At 35.3% G+C, this 9897-nt stretch overlaps 1 pseudogene; it reads right to left on the reverse strand.

Moving 5' to 3' along the window:
• Positions 1-4066: 4066 nt before the first annotated feature.
• LOC131515460 (heterogeneous nuclear ribonucleoprotein A1-like) lies at positions 4067-4776 on the reverse strand (annotated as a pseudogene).
• Positions 4777-9897: the final 5121 nt, after the last annotated feature.

The following is a 9897-nucleotide window of genomic DNA, read 5'->3' on the forward strand; positions in this document are numbered from 1 at the left end:
TATTTGGAAAGTGTGTTGCGGTACAGCAACATTGTAGGAAAGAGATCAATTAGAAGAGTTTTTTAAACGTCTCAGTGGGAAATGATTGCAGCATGGATTGGTATACAGGAGATATAGGAAAGTAAACAGTTTAATGAATGTTGCAAGGGCAGCAATATTGGTGGTTTAGATATTATGGCTGAGGCAAAGTGACATAGGTGTTTAGAATGACAAAGAGGTTTTGACTGAGCAAGTAAGAGAGAGTGGTGCAATCTACCAAAATGTGGTATCTGCAGTGTGAACGGAGTTTTTACCAAGGGAATTAGTATCACTGCATAGATTTTTTTTTTATAGTCAGCCAGATATTTATTTTAATTTTACCTGTAAGATTGATGATTTTACCTATTGCTTAGGTGAATTATCAAATTCCAGGCCATTGCAATGTGTTTATTGTATGATTTTTATATAATAAAAGTTTATAAAATGTTCATGACACCAATTACACAAAAGTAGCATGTTTACTGTTTGACCTGTATCAAGAACCCAGTAAATAAATTCTCAGATAAAACATTTCTTTGGCAAACTCAGGTGCTAAAATTCAAATTTAGAAGTAAATCAATATTCAGATGAGTTATGATAGGAAATAATATAGCTAACAAGGCCAGTGAAAGTAGTAAAGTGTTGAAGAAATTCTCTTGAGAATTGTGAAATAATCCTTATATTTTGAATGAGTGATATTGAAAGAAATAAAGCACAGAATATGTGGAAAATAGGAGAAGAGAAAAGGGAATGCTATTTTGAACATGAACAGATTGCTCCTACAGGCATTTATGCAGAAAGCCTTTTCTAACAGCTCTCAAATACACACCCACACTTTACAGTTCAGTGAACTCAATTTGAACAATAAATCTATACCATGACCTGATGCTGATGCTGAAAATAATGTAAACCAAAAAAAAAAAAAAATCTTGACAATACTTCTTTAAATTCAGATTAATGAATATTTGTGTTTCAGATAAGTCTTCAGAAAATAAAAGTGTTAGCACATAAATGAGATTACTCATTAATGATAAACTGAATGTAAGAAACGTCTAAGATGCTTAGGAGAGTCTTTGCTATAGAGGTTTTCCCCTTCATAAAATCAAATATTTTAGAGTCAGTTCCCAGCATAGGATTTATTGGGTTTATTGGTTTTCATTAAATTAAATCCTAAAAGACTGAAATTAAATATCTTTCAAAATTACTCAAACCTATAGCGGTATACCTGGTATCTGGTGGACAAAGGATTCCTCAGGTCAGAATTTACTGTTCAGTGGAGAGATCAAAAAAGCATGAAGCAGGATGTAACAAGGGGAACGCAATGGGAAAGGTAGCTACATTTTCTTCACTAGCATAGTTACCATACTTTCCAGTTATAAAATAAAAAAATATATATATATGCATGAATGCATGTATGTATATTAAATAGGAGGTAAAAGGTAGAATACTAGATGTTTTTTTCTTTGTTTTTCTTTCTTTTTTTCTTCTTCTTCTTCTTTTTTTTTTTTTCTGAAACAACGTAGGAGGGGTGCCTGGCTGGCTCACTCAGAAGAGCATGCAAAACTTGATCCCCGGGCCATGGGTTTAGGCCCTGTGTTGGGTGTAGAGATTACCAAAAATATATATAAACTTTGAAATAATACAGGAAAGTTGAGGACTTAATATTGTTTTACCAACTCCTCTCACATCACGACCCCTACAACAATGTTCTAACGCATCACATTCCTATTACTCAAACTCCAAATCAATACGAGGTACATTCCAGCAGTGCTAAAGCTAAAATTTAATAAAGTCCCTTGGTTTATATTTCTTAAATAATGACGGGTGAGGAAGTCTTCTTTGAAATAGAAGAAATCAAATAATTCTGAAAAGATTAATTGAAAAATTCATAAAAGTTTCCCACTAGGACGGTAGTTTGTGAGAGAGAAAAAAAGAAATACAAAAAAAAAAAAAAAAAGTTCTTGTGTTCATATATTTACTGTGAAAAATTTCACCTGCTGTTAGATTCTTTGTAATAAAAGAAAAACCTAATAGAAAAAGAAAGTTTATAAGTTATCAAGAAAATATTAACCCATTTCACATTAACAGAAAAAAATCATTAAGTGATATAATTTTATCAGTGCAAAGATTTTTGAAAGTAAAAGATGTTCTTCAATTTTCATTTTGTATTACACTGTGAAGACAAAAATGTTCTTATTCTATTTCCTTTGTTTCTGAATAATCATATTATTTGAAATGTTTATATTTACAGATAAATTTCTTGCATTTGACAATGGACATTTCATATAATGGTTCAAATTGATTTATCCTAAGATACTTTTAACATACCAGTTAATTATAAGCAATACTGAAACAGGCATAGTAAACATTAGTATACACAGTATACATTAGTATAGTGGTTGTCTACATTAGGAAAGTTTGTTAGCTTATATTTGGAGGAAAAATTCCTATGATATTATACAAAAATATTTTATGTGTACAAAATATAATATATAATTCAGTTTCATTTTTTAATTCTTCCATATTTCTACTTGTATCTATAGTGGTAAAATGTTACACAGTTTGTTTAATGTGTATTTGTCCATCGAGTCTTTAAAAATTTACTATGAATTTGGGGCGCCTGGGTGGCGCAGTCGGTTAAGCGTCCGACTTCAGCCAGGTCACGATCTCGCGGTCTGTGAGTTCGAGCCCCGCGTCAGGCTCTGGGCTGATGGCTCGGAGCCTGGAGCCTGGAGCCTGTTTCCGATTCTGTGTCTCCCTCTCTCTCTGCCCCTCCCCCGTTCATGCTCTGTCTCTCTCTGTCCCAAAAATAAATAAAAAACGTTGAAAAAAAAAATTTAAAAAAAAAAAAAAAATTTACTATGAATTAAAAAATAAATACTTTTAACATGCACATTTCTTAAATTATGAAGCTAGGGATATCTCAGTTTCTCTACCTCACTACCATCATCTCAGCTAGGCTATAGCAATGGCCTCCAATCAAATCTCTGTCTCTATTTTTCATCTCACTACAGTCAATTTTGTATATAGCTTAGATTATCTTTTAAAAGAATTCTATCTCCATCACATTCAAAATACAATAAACTATTATGTTCCTGCCATGTAAAGTCCCACCAATCATCTTGTCCGTTTATATCTCTCTGATCTTTTGTCCCTTTATCCTGTGCCTGACTCTAGCTCATGAACCCTGACAACATTGGCCGTCTTGTTGTTTATCACTAGATTATTCCAGATTTGGTTCTGCTTCAGTACTTTAGCACCTCCTGTATGGTATGCCCTAAATAGCCCTCTCACATATATTCATATCATTGTATGGCTTAATCTTTGCTCAAATTTACCCCTGAGAGAATTATATTTTTACCATCTTTTCTAAAAATCTCACTGTTTAATCACTTTCTATTATCCTACCCTGATTTTTAAATTTGCATTATTTATTTATTTATTTATTTATTTATTTATTTATTTAAAAAGGCACATTTATTCAGAGTCATGATCAGACTATTACATTTAGCAATCAACAGCATGGGAGCAAAAAAATCTACATTAAAACCCTTTGTTGGAATGCTTTACACTTTCCATTGAACAGAAACTAAACCTGTTATACAATTAGTCACAAATTCAGCCCTCGAGTTTTTTGTCCATACACATGAGTTTTGTCTAAAACATGTCTTCTTTGTAGCAGCTAGGCCCTGCCACCACTGTGCTTGGCTGAGTTGACAAATGTGTTATAACCTGTGCCTTCTCTGTCACTTCTCTGGCTCTCCTCTCCTCCTAAGCTTTGTTTCCTGCCAGTAATTAAAATCTTCTGTCACTGCCATAGCTACTGCTGCTGCTGGAACTGCCATAACCACCTTGGTTTCGTGGTTTGGCAAAATATTGACCTCCACCACCATAGGGGCCGGAGCTTCTGCCTCCAAAATTTCCTCCTTTTCATGGGTCCAAAATTTGAAGACTGATTGTTGTAATTGCGAAAATCATTGAAGCTTCACCACTTCCAAAGTTGCTTCCATCATTACCAAATCTGTTATAGCCATCCCCACTGCCACCATTATTCACCACCACCTTGACTGCCACCAAAGCCACCTCGCCTACTGATGTTTCCTCCACGACCAAGGTTGTCACTCCCACCAAAACCACCTCCAAAGCCACCAGCAAAGTTTTCAGAACCACTTTGACCTCCTCGGCTGGATGAAGCACCAGCCATCTCTTGCTTAGATAGAACTTCCCTTACTTCACAATTGTGGCCATTCACAGTATGGTGTTTTTGAATGATAGTCTTGTCTACAAATTCATGGTCATCAAATGTTACAAAAGTAAAGCCTGTCTTTTGCCACTGCCTTGGTCAGTCTTGATTTCAATCACTTTGGTTTTCCCATATTGTTCAAAATAGTCTCTCAGATGATGTTCTTCAGTGTCTTCTTTAATGCCACCTTCAAAATTTTTTTTCATAGTTAAGTGGGCACCAGGTCTTTGAGAATCTTCTCTGGAGACAGCCCTCTTTGGTTCTACAACTCTTCCATCCACCTTGTGTGGCCCTGCATTCATGGCTGCATCCACCTCATCCACAGTGGCATAGGTGACAAACCCAAAGCCTCTGGAGCACTTGGCATTTGGAACTCTCATTACCACACTGTCCGTAAGCATTCCCCATTGCTCAAAATCGCTCCTCAGACTCTCATCAGTTGCTTCAAAGCTCAAACCTCTGATGAAAAACTTCTACAGCTGTTCAGCATCTTTAGGAGTCTCTGACTTAGACATGACGGCAGTTGGGGCAGGGGAGAGACTTTAAAGATGCTTACTCAGCAGCATCCAGGGGCAGAAACGTTAACTTTTTTTTAATGTCTATTATTGGTGTGTGTGTGTGAGAGAGAGAGAGAGAGAGAGAGAAAGAGAGAGAGACAGAGAGAGAGTGAGCAAAGGAGGGGCAGACAGAGAGGGAGACACAGAATCCAAAAGCAGGTTCCAGGCTCAGAGCTATCAGCACAGAGCCCAACACAGGGCTCAACCTCACGAGCCCAATCACGAGATCATGACCTGAGCCAAAGTTGGATGCTTAGCTGACTGAGCCACCCAGGCTCCCCCTGCCCTAATTTTTATACCCACCATCACAATTATTATGAAGATGAATTAATAAATAATGTCAACTAAGTGACAGGGAAAAGAGTTTAAAGTTGGGAATAGAAACAGTACCATAAGTCTCAGAGCAATTAAAATAAAAAAAATATATTAGTCATTGACTTTAGAACTTTAGAGACAAATGATGGCAAAGGCAACAACATTGTCATTTTTTCTTCAGGAAAGGCAAAATGCAGTAAGACAACCAATGAAAAGGAAATGAGAAGTGGAGATAATATATGTGTTTATCATTGCTATTGTTTGGTTGATTTTATTGGATAAATATCTTCGGATGATGTTATAAATTGAAGAAATAGTAAGTAGAAAAACTAGGTGACTACATGGGAGATAGAAGAGATTTTGATGAAATAGATATCTGAGGAAATTAGGGAGAAAAGAAATCTGTGCAGGCATGAAAACAATGGCTTTGAGAAGGAGGCACTCCTAATCCGAAGGCTACAGAAAAGCATAAAGGTTATGAAAGATACAAAGGGATGAATTATATCCAATTAGACTTCATGCTAAAGTACTGGAAGTTATCTGGGACCCAAATGATATGGAGGTCAGGTCAAAATGTCTTACTTTTCATCTTGGTGTTGTGATTATTTTTCGTTTTAGAAGTTAGCTTCCAGTCTATAGAAAAGAGGAGGAAGATCGGGAGATTGCATAGTTCGAATTTTATAAGGCAAAGAGGTCTGTAAAAAACAGGAAGAGGAAGTCAAGTACCCTGCTATAGGAGAAGAAATGAGGCCAGAAATGAGTCTGATATATTCTCTAAGTTTTCATGGAACAGAATTCCATATTTTTTTCAGGAAATAGAAAATAGAGAGGTAAACATTTAGGTATTAAATCTGCAAGCATCATCATCATCAACATCATTATTATTCTAATAACCTTTATGTTTTAGATTTACGGTAAAATTTCAAAATAGTACAGAGAATTACCATCTACCTCACATCCACTTTCAGCAGTTATTAACATCTTACATTACTATGGTACATACTTATAGAGGATACATAATATCAAAGTGACCTATCACTGTTGATGTTACACTTGATTAACTGCCTGACAGTGTGTTTTCAGGTTTCTCCACCGTAATGTTACTCTTTTCCTTCTCTTTCCATACTTTACTTTTTGGAAGGAAGTCACTTATGTGCAGCCCCTTCTTGAATGGGACAGTATCATCAATTGCCTTAAATGTGGAGAATAAATTATTTGGAATTATTCTGCATAGTAGATTTATCTCTTCTCTCTCACTTATTAATCATTTGTTTATATCATTATTAATTCATGGATACTTATATTCTACACTAGGTTATAACCCAATACAATCTTTTTTTTCCCCCTTAAATAGTTCTGACTTTCCCATTGAGCTCTCTTTCTGTTGGATCCTGTATACTTTTGACTTTTTCCTAAATTATAGTCCCTTTTTTGGTTGTTATTGTTTGTTTTAGTACTTTCCTACTTTCTGGAACTATAAGATATCCAGGCCCAACTTGTCTGTTTCCCTGGTCTTATAATCATTGATTTATCTAGAAATTTCTTGTTCTCATATTGAAGAATGTTATTAGAAACTAATATACGGGCACTAACTATGCTTGTACTACTGGAGTATCTTTGTTTCCAGATGCTTTTATCTGACAGAGCAAGGAAATATATTTGTGTTTTATAATCAGTGGTTATATAAGTATTTATAAATATTTCTATATGTAACCATTTTTATTTATATTTAGCCAAATACCATTCATTCTGTTGTTTCCAATTTTAATCCATAACCTCTTGGTTCATTCTAGCCTCCTCTTGTTGCTTATCTGTAAACTTCCACCCAACAGTTAGAAAGCTATCTGCAACAATCAGACATCCATTTACTTAAATTGTTAGAAGCCAATATTAATTTATAGTGGTTTTAAAGTTGCTGACCCATATCCCCATGAGAAGCTACTTTATCATCTAAAGTACAGTGTTTATGCCCACTCTTTTTGCCTATAGTCTGTTAGACAGCAGTAATTCCCAAAGACTTAGATCAGCACCTTTTTGTCTTCTCCCACCAGTGAAGCTTTTTCACACTTGTTTAAAACATCAAAATTCTTTTTATATAGTTTCCTGTGGATCGTGGGACTCCCTGATCTCTTACTGATGTTTTAAAATTCACATACATTAAGGTTCACTTTGTGTTCTGTATGATTCTAAGGGTTTGGGAAAATGTATAATGTCATATGTTCACCATTTTCCATATAAAAATACACTCAATATGAAAAAAATACATTTTGCCTTTTAATAACTATCCTTATGTCACACAGAATAGTTTCACTGCCCTAATAAAATTTTTTTGTGCTTCATTTATTTAATCTCACTTCTAAAAACCCTGGACAACCATTGATGCATTTTCTGTCTCAATACTTTTACCTTTTCCAAAATGTGTAAATGATATTATAAAAAATTATTTCACTTAATGATATGCACTTAAGAATCATCCAAGTTTTTGTAAAGATTTATAGTTTATTTCTGTTTATCACTGAATAGCATTCGCTATATGAATGTACCTCAGTTGTTTTTCCATTCACTGTAAGTCCCTGTTATCTTTATTTTATTTTATTTTATTTTATTTTATTTTATTTTATTTTATTTTTGACACAGAGAGAGACAGAGCATGAGCAGGGGAGGGACAAAGGGACAGGGAGACACAGAATCTGAAGCAGGCTCCAGGCTCTGAGCTGTTAGCACAGAGCCTGACGCGGGGCTCGAACTCACGGACTATGAGATCATGACCTGAGCCAAAGTCGGATGCTTAACCTACTGAGCCACGCAGGCACCCCAGTCCCTGTTATCTTTAAAGTTTTATTTCCATGTACTTTTTTTTTCTAAATGTCCACTGATTCTACCAATCCTTCCTACCTAGCAGTCTTTACACCCATTACACACAGATACACATACATACACATAAACACACACCTATGTATAGTGGAAATTTAGCAATTTCATCAAAGTAGTCTCAGCCTCTATTATTCTTAACCTCAACTAATATAATAATACTTTGCTGCACTCTCAGAGCCAGTCTGACTTTCCTTGAAATCAGTGTTTAAGTCTGTGCTCTGTCAAAACTTCAGGTCAAATACAAATGTCCCCTGCTTACCTTACTTCAAAGGATTTCTATTGTGCTCAGTATAAAGATAAAACCACATATCAAGCCTCTGCAAAGCCCCATGTAATTTGGACCTACTATAACATATTCAGTATTTTGAATATAGTAGATAACAGTAAAATATATAACACACATAATATATTTTCAATGTTTCTAATGAAGTTATGTTTGATAATTCAAAAACAGATACTTTAAAGTTTTTTTTTTTTGAGAGAGAGAGCACACATGAGTGAGAGTGCAAGTGGGGGAGGGGCAGAGAGAGAAGGACAGATGGACAGACAGAGAATCTCAAGCAGTCTCTGCAGTACTAACAGCACAGAGCTGGAGGCGGGGCTCCATCCTAGGAACTATGAAATCATGACCTGAGACCAAGTCAAGAGTTAGAAGTTTAACCAACTAAGCCATCCAGGTGCCCCAAACCAGATACTTTAAATCACACCTCATTCCTGTTGTAAATTCCTAATTGTCTTAATTCCCTAATCTCTTCAGAGACTGGTGGTGTATGGAAGGTATTTGAGGATGTTATGGGTTTTGTTTTTGTTTTGATTTTTGTTTGCTTGTTTTGCTGTTGTTATTATTTTTTATCACATGTACACAAGAATGCATGACTCTGTAATGTTAATTTGATTTTTATATTATATCTGTATCTGGAGCAAGTCTTGTGTTCCAGGTAATTCCATTACTGAAATGAGACTATGGCTTTTCTTTAAATTCCACCAAAAGCAAACCGATGAATAAAGACTGTGTAGCAGACTATGGTAGCACCCTCTACTGAAAGTTAGGGACACAGAGACATTTACATTTAATAGACAGGAACAACAACAAAGGACAAAGAATTTTCATGTAGACTATGGTTTCTCTAAGCTTCTCCTCTCTCCTCCTATTTCTCTGCCATTCTCTGACTCTTAGGGTTTTCTTTTTTTCCTTTTATTAGAGACACTTCCTTTGCCTCCTCCCTGATATTTAATTATCTATAATTGAGAGCAATTTATCTCTGCATACTCTATTTAGTTCTTTGTATAACTGCAGTAGTGAAAGACTCATTAAAATATGGCTGTCATCTACTCCAGGAATCCCCTTTGTTTAGAATTAAGGAAGTAGGAAAAGTTGCATTGTTCCATCTTCAACTCTTAGAAGCCAACATTAAGTAAAACAATCAGTTCAGAGAGTTAGTTCCAGCCAGCATGAATTGATCAATTAAGATCAAAATGGCCATAAATGGTTTGGTTCTAAATTATGTTTTTTCCCCTGTATCAATATTAGATAGCTGCACAATACATTTTTTAAAAAATCCTTATATAAGTATTCTCTGTAACTATAATTGATTTATAGATGATAAGAGCTTACACACATAGAAGTTAATCAAAAATTAGAGATAGGAAGAGTAAGTCATTTGAAATCCTGGACCCAATTCCAATGTGTGAAGAGGGGTTTCCCCACACCAACAAAGAATTCTTAGATACCAGTTCACCTCCATTCAACTTAATTCTGGCTTTATCTATCGGGAACTAGCATTAGAGTCCACAGGTAAAGGCCTCGGGCAAACAAGACTGCCCCTACTTCAGATGCCAGTTCCAAATCCAGGTTGTTACCTATGCTTGCGACCAACTGGCTACAAATTA

This window comes from Neofelis nebulosa, chromosome 6, assembly GCF_028018385.1.
Source record: "Neofelis nebulosa isolate mNeoNeb1 chromosome 6, mNeoNeb1.pri, whole genome shotgun sequence".
NCBI classification, from domain to species: domain Eukaryota; kingdom Metazoa; phylum Chordata; class Mammalia; order Carnivora; family Felidae; genus Neofelis; species Neofelis nebulosa.